Below are 9,458 nucleotides of genomic sequence, written 5' to 3' on the forward strand. Positions count from 1 at the left end.
GGTCGTTTTTTTTAAAATATGTCTCTAGAGAGGACTCTCTTTCTGCACCTCGGCTTCCGAGCTTTTCTCTTCTGTGTAGTCCTTCGACTTTAGCCCTTCTTTTAAAGGGACGGGGTGGTCCTGTCAGCAGCGCTCGTGATGCTTTTCGTTTAACCGCCTTCCTTCTTTTCACGTACATCAGACCCGACCCCTTCTGTGGTATAACTTTATTCAATACGGCCTGAGAAACGTTTCCAACCATGTCCCAGGTAATATTGCGGGCAGCTAATTTAATGTGCGGTTTAATAATCTCTAACCCCCTCCTCAAAGGGGAACCACCTTTCGAAAAAGACTTCGGAATATGCCTCCGACCCCCGCTCCATACATAACAGGCGCTCCATGAAATCCTTGAAGTCCATGCCCAGCCTGCACCCTGTAGTAGTTGGTAAAAAGGGCCAGGTCCCCATAGCGTTTTAGAAGGACCATGTTTTTTTAAAATATCCTGTTTTTCCTGGGACGGAAGTGTAGCTTCACAACCACTTTGCCAAAACGAAATGACACGTTTTTGTTCTGGTCTGTCTTTATCTCCATGGTGATGCTGTCTATATGGTCCCTGCATATGCTGACATAGTGTGGTCTATCATAAGTCACTGTAACTTGTTCACCATTCTCGCTGCGAATAGGAACACATCGCAACAGAGGCACATAAAAGTCCCCCACGACCTGGTGGTCTATAATGTCTGTGTAAACGTACAGGGTGCTAAACCCCCCTGTAATATCCGCAGTGAAGGTTGATTTTCTGGTGGTTAAACTCGTGTCCAGCCCTAATATATGAGACAGTTCCGCTTCTGCTTCAATTTTGTGAAGCGACGGGGCAATAAGATAGATCTTCCTATCCATAGAATCATAGGTCAGAGATGTATCAGGTGGTGGATTTATATGACTCTTTATTACCTTGTTCATATTATCCAGTATGTCAGGTACTGAAGCGTAATAACCCCTACGTAGAGTGAATAGCCATTCTGTCCTTCCATCGTCAATTTGAAACTTTCTATCGTCTGTGAGTGTGTCCCAGGTGTGAGGGTATTGTATCTCCGCTAACCCCACTTCCCACTCCCCCGGCAGATCCAGGGAGCGCGCCAGCCGGATCGTGAAGGCAGCACTGGTGTTCTGATCAGATATTTTATTGCAGGCGTTGCTAGGAAGGGTGATGTAAAAATCGTTTTCCGCCATTTTCCCCCTTCTCTACTTAGCTTCACACAGTTCAGAGTCTGCGACCCAACTATTAAATTTGTCAGGCCACCCTAACCATTTCACCAAGTGTTGCTTTTTCTTACCCCTCCCCCTCGTAGCTAGAACTTTTTCAACCCTGTAAATCCTATCCTCTCTGGCCCTCACTCTCTGTAATTCTTCAGGATGGAAAGTCCCCGCAATGCTCTCCCCCTCGTAATCTTTTAAGCTGTACACGGGTCTTCTCCCCTTGTTGCTGACTTGGTCGACTATGAAAATCTCAGTGGTAAAGCTTTGTTCGTAACCTTTTTCAAATACCCCCTTGAGCTTTGAGATCCTCACATGATCTCCTTTTCTGAACACAGAAACCTCTTTTCCCCCTCTAACCCAATCTCCGTACACTGTTTTCCAGACAGCCCCGGCATTGGAGTGGTTCACATCCACAGGTCAAACCCTGATCGTTCTGTGCACCGTGTGGTTATAACTGCTTATAAGTCGCGGTAGCACTTCCTTGTATCTAAAAGTGTTGTTAGCTGTGAAAAATCTCCACATTCTTGATTTTAATGTTCTATTAAAACGTTCCACGACCGCAGCTTTGACCTCATTCCCTGTAACAAAGTGATGGACGCCATGTTTTTTTAATAGTTCTCTCACAGTACGGTTTAGAAATTCTTTACCAGAATCAGTTTGCAGTTTGCGTGGTATTCTCCCCTGTTTGAAAATGTGTTGAAAAGCGGATGCCACCTGCCTGCGTATTTGGAAAGTATATCCACCACTGTTAAAATGTACTTGTATCCCGCGTTGTACTTAGAAAACTGTTGCATATCCACTAAATCAGCCTGCCACTGCGCATCCATTCCCGAAACAACCGTTTTGTTTCTCTTAAATCGTACTCGGTGCTGTTTGTGCAGTGTGTAAGCATCTTGCTCTGCAAGCCAGTCCTGAACATGTTTTTGAGTCAGAGATTTACTTTGCTTTTTGGCCTCTCGAAAGAGCGTGTTTACCCCTCCAAAGCTCCCGACCGCCCCGGGTGTATAATATATATTTTTTAAAATTTCCTCATGCTTTTCCATGGCTCCAGTTAGCACAAAAACGCGCACAATCAGATAACGTAATTCTGTTTTATTTTCTTCTTCACAGTTATTTTCATTCCTCCTCCGGCTTTTTAGGGAAGCACGAACAGCCTAACAGCTCACTGAGAGTCATGCGCCCAAAATCCTCTTCAATTTCCTAGACAAGACAAAAAATCATGTCTCACACATTTTTTTTTCCCCCTCAGTGATCGAGGTGTCTAGTTATATTTCAGACCCCCCCCCCCCCCGTAAAATTTTACATACAGACATGCACGGACACCACTGCGGTGTCTTCTTCGGGACTTTCCAGATATCTTCACTGGTATCCCCATCAGCCGACCAATCTAGTGGAGCAACATCTAGTTCCCGCATCTGATTTTTTTTAAAAAAAAAGAAAAAATGCAAAATATTACCACTCCACCCCATGTACCCGATATCGAAACCCTCCCCCCCAAAAAACAGTGCTTTTTTTTTGCTTACCGTGGACTGTGTCCAATAGGGTGCTGAATCCACTTCACTTTCCTGGCTGTCAGGCAGAGAACTACCCCTGTATAAAACCCCCTCTGGAGGTCCAATACATGGCTCTGGTTCTTCACTCTCCAAGGGGACCTTTCCAATTAAATCATCCATGTGTGTACCCCATTCAAGTGAATTACTACGCGGATCCACGGCGTTATAAAAATTGATAGTTGTACCCAAGCACTGCCCATCTACAGTCTCCATTTTTAATTTTTTTACACTCGGGCCGGGGCCTTAAATACAGGGGCATGCCCTGGCATGCCCGGACATGTTCCTGAAAGCCTATTCCTATTGGTTCATTCCTCCCTCCTCCCCTCAAAAAACATACATTGTGGGTCTTCCATTTTCTTTATTTTTTAAAAAATCATACAAAGGTTTTCTTACATCTCCTTCTCTTGTCATGAACACTTAGACAGCAGTGCCCTCTTGCAAGAAACTTTTGATACTTTTTTTTAGAAACCACGGTATATACATAGTCAAGGTAAGTGTAATCCTCCCAATCCACCAATGTATTAAGCCAAACCAGCGGGTCAGGAAAGATATTCATGCTAGCAAACAGGCTTAAAATATAATCAACGGTTGTGGCGGTCAGATGCAAAAACCGAAAACTGTAAGCTATATTAATCACAGTGTTCAGAATTTCCTTCAGGTAGATTCTTTTACACACAACTTCAAACAATCCTAATCTATCAAAATTACTCCATTGTCTGCAAAAGTGGGCTTCCTCTTCCTTGGATTTAATTTTACATCCAATGCAGCGGTCAAGTAAATACCCCTTATAGCAATGCTTAAGAATCACATACACTGTAGCTCTGATCAGTGATTTCATAGCGCCTGAGCGGCAATTGGGGGTGAAATGCTCCACCCGGGTCTTCTGAAGGCCTAAAATTTCACGGAAACTTGTACGGCCTTTTTCTTCTTGATTTTCTAGAACCTTCCCGGTGTTTGGAGATCCGGGACATTCTTTCTCCTTTTAAAAAATATATAAAAAAACAATCTTAATTTCTAGTCCATTAATACAGTTGCAATGAGGATCATCCATAAATGTAAAAATGTTACCTGCGCAATCTTAATTGATGCGGCCTTAGGATACTCGGACACTGAGTGGAAAAGCGCAAACCCGCAGACACAGCCGGCTGGGGGAAAACGCACAGTCTCTTCACCCCAAGCCAGCTTGAAAAGAAGCTCCATAGGTATTGGCCTACAAAATTCACCACTGACATCGATTTCACAGGAGCGGCTCTTCTTCCTCGGAGGAGAATCCGTCAATCGCTCAGAGCCTGAAGCCCGGTAGGGAAGATTCTCAAACACTGATCTAAGCGCGTTAGTGTTAGGCGATTCAGGGCTGTCCATGGTCTCCCACCCCTCAGAAGGCGGCACGTTCTCCTTCTCTTCTTCGGGGCTGTCCATCTTGACCACCACCATAGTGTGATTTTCACTCTCCTCCCCGGCAGGGGATTCGCACTCCAACTGGGGAGCCTCCATCTCAGAAGGCGAAGTGGGTGAGCTTTTCAGAGGGGGGCCATGGCAGAAACAACAGCAACCGCAAAGGCTGAATGGGTTTCTCCCTCCCCCCAAAGACCCTGGGCCTTAAATACAAGGACATGTCCGGACCTGTTCCCACTCCCCCTTTTTCCCCATTGGCTCCACATGGTGGTCCGAGAGCTATGAAACCTGCGCCTATTGGTCGGCGGCAATGGGGCGAGTTGTTTGAGTGGTCACATGAACCCCTTTCCCACACTTTATTGGCGGGCTCCTTTTCCCGCCAAACCAAATGTCGGGGTGCTACAAAACCCTTCCCTAGCAGTCGAGGGGAATGGGGCGAGTTGTTTGAGTGGTCACATGAACCCCCTTTCCCACACTTTATTGGCGGGCTCCTTTTCCTGCCAAACCAAATGTCGAGGTGCTACAAAACCCTTCCCTAGCGGTCGAGGGGAATGTGGCGAGTTGTTTGAGTGGTCACATGAACCCCCTTTCCCACACTTTATTGGCAGGCTCCTTTTCCCGCCAAACCAAATGTTGGGGTGTCCCAAAAACCCTCCCCAGTGGTGGGGGGCAGTGGGGAGAGTTGTTTGAGGGGTCACTTGAACCCCCTTAGGGGGCGGGATTTCTGGTAAAAAGGGGCGGGACCAGCTGTCAAAGTTAGTTTTGACATAAGGTATGTACTTCCTACTAATAAGGTAGTCCCTCCCTCCAAGCAGATGAATGTATTGAGCCCTATGGAAAGCAAAAATAAGCCACACGGTCGCATTTACTCGCGAGTAAGCAAACATGCCTTGGCTCCTGGTCAAGTCAGGCAAAGGGGAATGCAAGGCTAGCTGCATGGTCCCAATATGATGAAAGTGGAGCTCAACGAATGCTCCAGAAGGCAGCCCACCGCCCCAAGAATAAAACAGAGGTTTCAGCTGGTAAGGCCATTTTATTTGTTTTTAGACTTGTAAAGCCAGGTGGGTCCTGATAGTGCAATGCTTGAAATATAAGAATTTACACTGAACTGGGCACTGGGGAGGGCTGAAAATCTCACTGATATTTTTGTGGAGGGGGTGTTCTTGCAAGCAGGCTACAAAGAAAATTCACTTGGTGGAACAGGGCTGGCTTCCCCTTATTTCATTATTTATTTTTCTTTAATTTAATTATTTACAATTATTTATTTTACTGTGCTTGATGATGTCACTTCCCGCCATGACATCACTTCCAGTGAGTCCTGGACAGTGAGTTCTAAAAAGTGGGTCCCAGCGTTAAAAGTTCAAAAAACACTGACTTAACTCAAAACAGGTCAATTAGACATTCTTGGGAGGGGGGAAGTGTGACACCCTACTGACCAAAATTCTGGAAATCATGGCTTTTAGGAATAATACCATCATGTTATATACCATTTGATGCAGAATTTCATTCTTTGCTTGTGGGAAAATATTCACTGCATTTATTTTCTAGCCATTATTATTAATTATTCATTTCAAACCCTGAGCTGCTTAGAGGAAGGGTGGTATAAAAATGTGAATGAATGAATGATGTTATATGGGGTGACAAATATTTTTTGTCCCCGGCTGTCAAATGACCTAGCTACGCCACTGTTCACAAGGTAAGGGAACATTTGTTCTCTTGCCTCAGGGCTGCATTGCCTCTGCAACATTGCTAGAAAGTTGGATAAGATTTGAAAGGAGGGAGTGGAGATGATATGGAGTCACTTGTGGGGAGCAGTGACCTACCCTTCAGATTTCCCTCTGCTCTCTTTGTTAGTTTTCCTGGTGCAAAGTGCTATTGTGTATCAGCAGTCCTGTTTTCCCTGTGGACCCAGAAGTCTTTGGTTAGGTATAATGAGTGGGACACTAATGGTGAAACTTAACATGACCCTAAACACATGCCTTCAACTTTATGGTTTGTTTTTTTTCCTTTTTTTTTTCTTTTCAGGAGTAGTGTTTGAAGAAAGAGGTGAAACGTGGCAAAACTGTGGTGAGGACAGGCAGACTGTAGTACTTTGCCCCCACTGCCATTCTGGGCCCAGTCCTAATCCTTCCCATGCTTTTACTTGAGAAAAACTTCCATTGGCATTCACGCCAACCATTTATTTATTTTAACAGAGATGGCAATGTAGGCTATACTGAACTCAATTTTTAGAATGGTTGTGAGCTGTTCCTTTCACCTAACAGCAACGACACTGTAGACTGCAAAATTATTGAATATTTAACTGGACTTCTAATGGGCCAATAATTAATCATGTTTGTAGCTACAATTTGTAGTTTTAAAAATGGGAATAAATATTTAAGTACACATAGTGGCCTGGATCCAAGGAACTGCAACTAATTCTTCATGTCGAACGGAGATTTGCACTTGTTCTTAAGAAACCTGCTGCATCAAACTAAAGGTCCATGTAGTCCAGCATCTTGTTTATTATCACAGTCAGCCAGTTGCTCCCAGGAAGCCCATCAACAGAGCATGAAGTTATACTTCTCAGCTGTTAGTCTTCCAAAACCCCCTCCAAAAAAACTATAGCATTCTGCGGTGTTCATTTGCATACAGCCTCTTGAACTGGGAAGTTCCTGTCAAGTTGTAATTGCTAATCTTTTCCACTATAAATTTGTTACTTTGTTTAATTGCCTTCTAAAGCCATCTAAGAGGAACAGGCCTTGCTGAGGGAGAGTCAGCATGGCTTCTGTAAGGGTAAGTCTTGCCTCACCAACCTTATAGAATTCTTTGAAAAGGTCAACAGGCATGTGGATGCGGGAGAACCCGTGGACATTATATATCTGGACTTTCAGAAGGCGTTTGACACGGTCCCTCACCAAAGGCTACTGAAAAAACTCCACAGTCAGGGAATTAGAGGACAGGTCCTCTCGTGGATTGAGAACTGGTTGGAGGCCAGGAGGCAGAGAGTGGGTGTCAATGGGCAATTTTCACAATGGAGAGAGGTGAAAAGCGGTGTGCCCCAAGGATCTGTCCTGGGACCGGTGCTTTTCAACCTCTTCATAAATGACCTGGACACAGGGTTGAGCAGTGAAGTGGCTAAGTTTGCAGACGACACCAAACTTTTCCGAGTGGTAAAGACCAGAAGTGATTGTGAGGAGCTCCAGAAGGATCTCTCCAGACTGGCAGAATGGGCAGCAAAATGGCAGATGCGCTTCAATGTCAGTAAGTGTAAAGTCATGCACATTGGGACAAAAAATCAAAACTTTCGATATAGGCTGATGGGTTCTGAGCTGTCTGTGACAGATCAGGAGAGAGATCTTGGGGTGGTGGTGGACAGGTCGATGAAAGTGTCGACCCAATGTGCGGCGGCAGTGAAGAAGGCCAATTCTATGCTTGGGATCATTAGGAAGGGTATTGAGAACAAAACAGCTAATATTATAATGCCGTTGTACAAATCTATGGTAAGGCCACACCTGGAGTATTGTGTCCAGTTCTGGTCGCCACATCTCAAAAAAGACATAGTGGAAATGGAAAAGGTGCAAAAGAGAGCGACTAAGATGATTACGGGGCTGGGGCACCTTCCTTATGAGGAAAGGCTACGGCGTTTGGGCCTCTTCAGCCTAGAAAAGAGGTGCCTGAGGGGGGACATGATTGAGACATACAAAATTATGCAGGGGATGGACAGAGTGGATAGGGAGATGCTCTTTACACTCTCACATAATACCAGAACCAGGGGACATCCACTAAAATTGAGTGTTGGGCGGGTTAGGACAGACAAAAGAAAATATTTCTTTACTCAGCGCGTGGTCGGTCTGTGGAACTCCTTGCCACAGGATGTGGTGCTGGCGTCTAGCCTAGACGCCTTTAAAAGGGGATTGGACGAGTTTCTGGAGGAAAAATCCATTATGGGGTACAAGCCATGATGTGTATGTGCAACCTCCTGATTTTAGAAATGGGTTATGTCAGAATGCCAGATGTAGGGGAGAGCACCAGGATGAGGTCTCTTGTTATCTGGTGTGCTCCCTGGGGCATTTGGTGGGCCGCTGTGAGATACAGGAAGCTGGACTAGATGGGCCTATGGCCTGATCCAGTGGGGCTGTTCTTATGTTCTTATGTTCTTAAGAGCCCAATCCTGGGCTTGGCGCCGTGGCTTTGTGCACACTGTCGCAAATGTGCCGTAACGCACGTTTGCGAGCCTCACCACCGGGCTACCAGCCATGCTAGCCCAGTGCCGGCCAGTGCTGAGCTGGTGCTGGGCTAGTGCAGGGCGGGCGTCCAGCCTCTGCTGCTTGGCGTTCTCATGGACTGCTGAGCCGCAGCATGGTAAGCGGGGACAGGGAGGAGGCGTTCCGGGGAGGGGGGAGGCCGGCGGGGGCAGAGAGAGGGCAGATGGGAGGCGTGACGGGGAGTCGGGGGGAACGGGCAGAGGATGGGCAAGAGGTGTGCCGGGGGAAGGAGCAGGGAGGGAGGGAGGCAGGTCTGTGGAGCTCTGCTCCACTGGATTCTGTGAGTTCATGTGGCGTTTGGCGCCCTACACAAACGCCTTTACTTTGGTAAAGTGAGTAACCCCATTGTGGGGCTGCTTCCCTTACCCGGGGGAAGGGGACAAAAGTCCCCTTCTCCCGAGGTGCCTCCCGCGGTAGCCTGAGGCGCACAGGATCTGGCGGCAGCCGTTCTCGGTGCCGCCAAGGCTGGGCGTCCCAGGCAGCTCAGGATTAGGCTGTCAGTCAGTGGCACTCATTGCATCTTGTGGCGGTGGCTTCCATACATTCAGTATACACTGTATGAAGAAGCAGTTTTCTGATGACACACCTCCATTATACCCATACACCTTACCATACAGCAAGTGGGAATGCAATGTGTTTCAAAGCAACACTAGACACAAGCCCATCCTAAATTCCAGTGGCTTCTGAGCATGCACCTTGCTCCAACCTTCCCCCTCATGGCAATCTGGGTCCCAATTCCATGGCAGCATGTGGAGCTTACCACTTCCCTGTGCCCCTTACCTGACACAGGTACAATTCCTCCTCCTATTACTGCTACATGTCCTGCTCTCTACCTTTTCCATTGGAAAAGGAAAAGGTGCAAAAGAGAGTGACTAAGATGATTACTAGGCTGGGGCACCTTCCTTATGAGGAAAGGCTACGGCGTTTGGGCCTCTTCAGCCTAGAAAAGTGACGCCTGAGGGGGGACATGATTGAGACATACAAAATTATGCAGGGGAAGGATGAAGTGGATAGAGAGATGCTC

The sequence above is a fragment of the Tiliqua scincoides genome, chromosome 6, assembly GCF_035046505.1.
Source record: "Tiliqua scincoides isolate rTilSci1 chromosome 6, rTilSci1.hap2, whole genome shotgun sequence".
Classification (NCBI taxonomy): Eukaryota; Metazoa; Chordata; class Lepidosauria; order Squamata; family Scincidae; genus Tiliqua; species Tiliqua scincoides.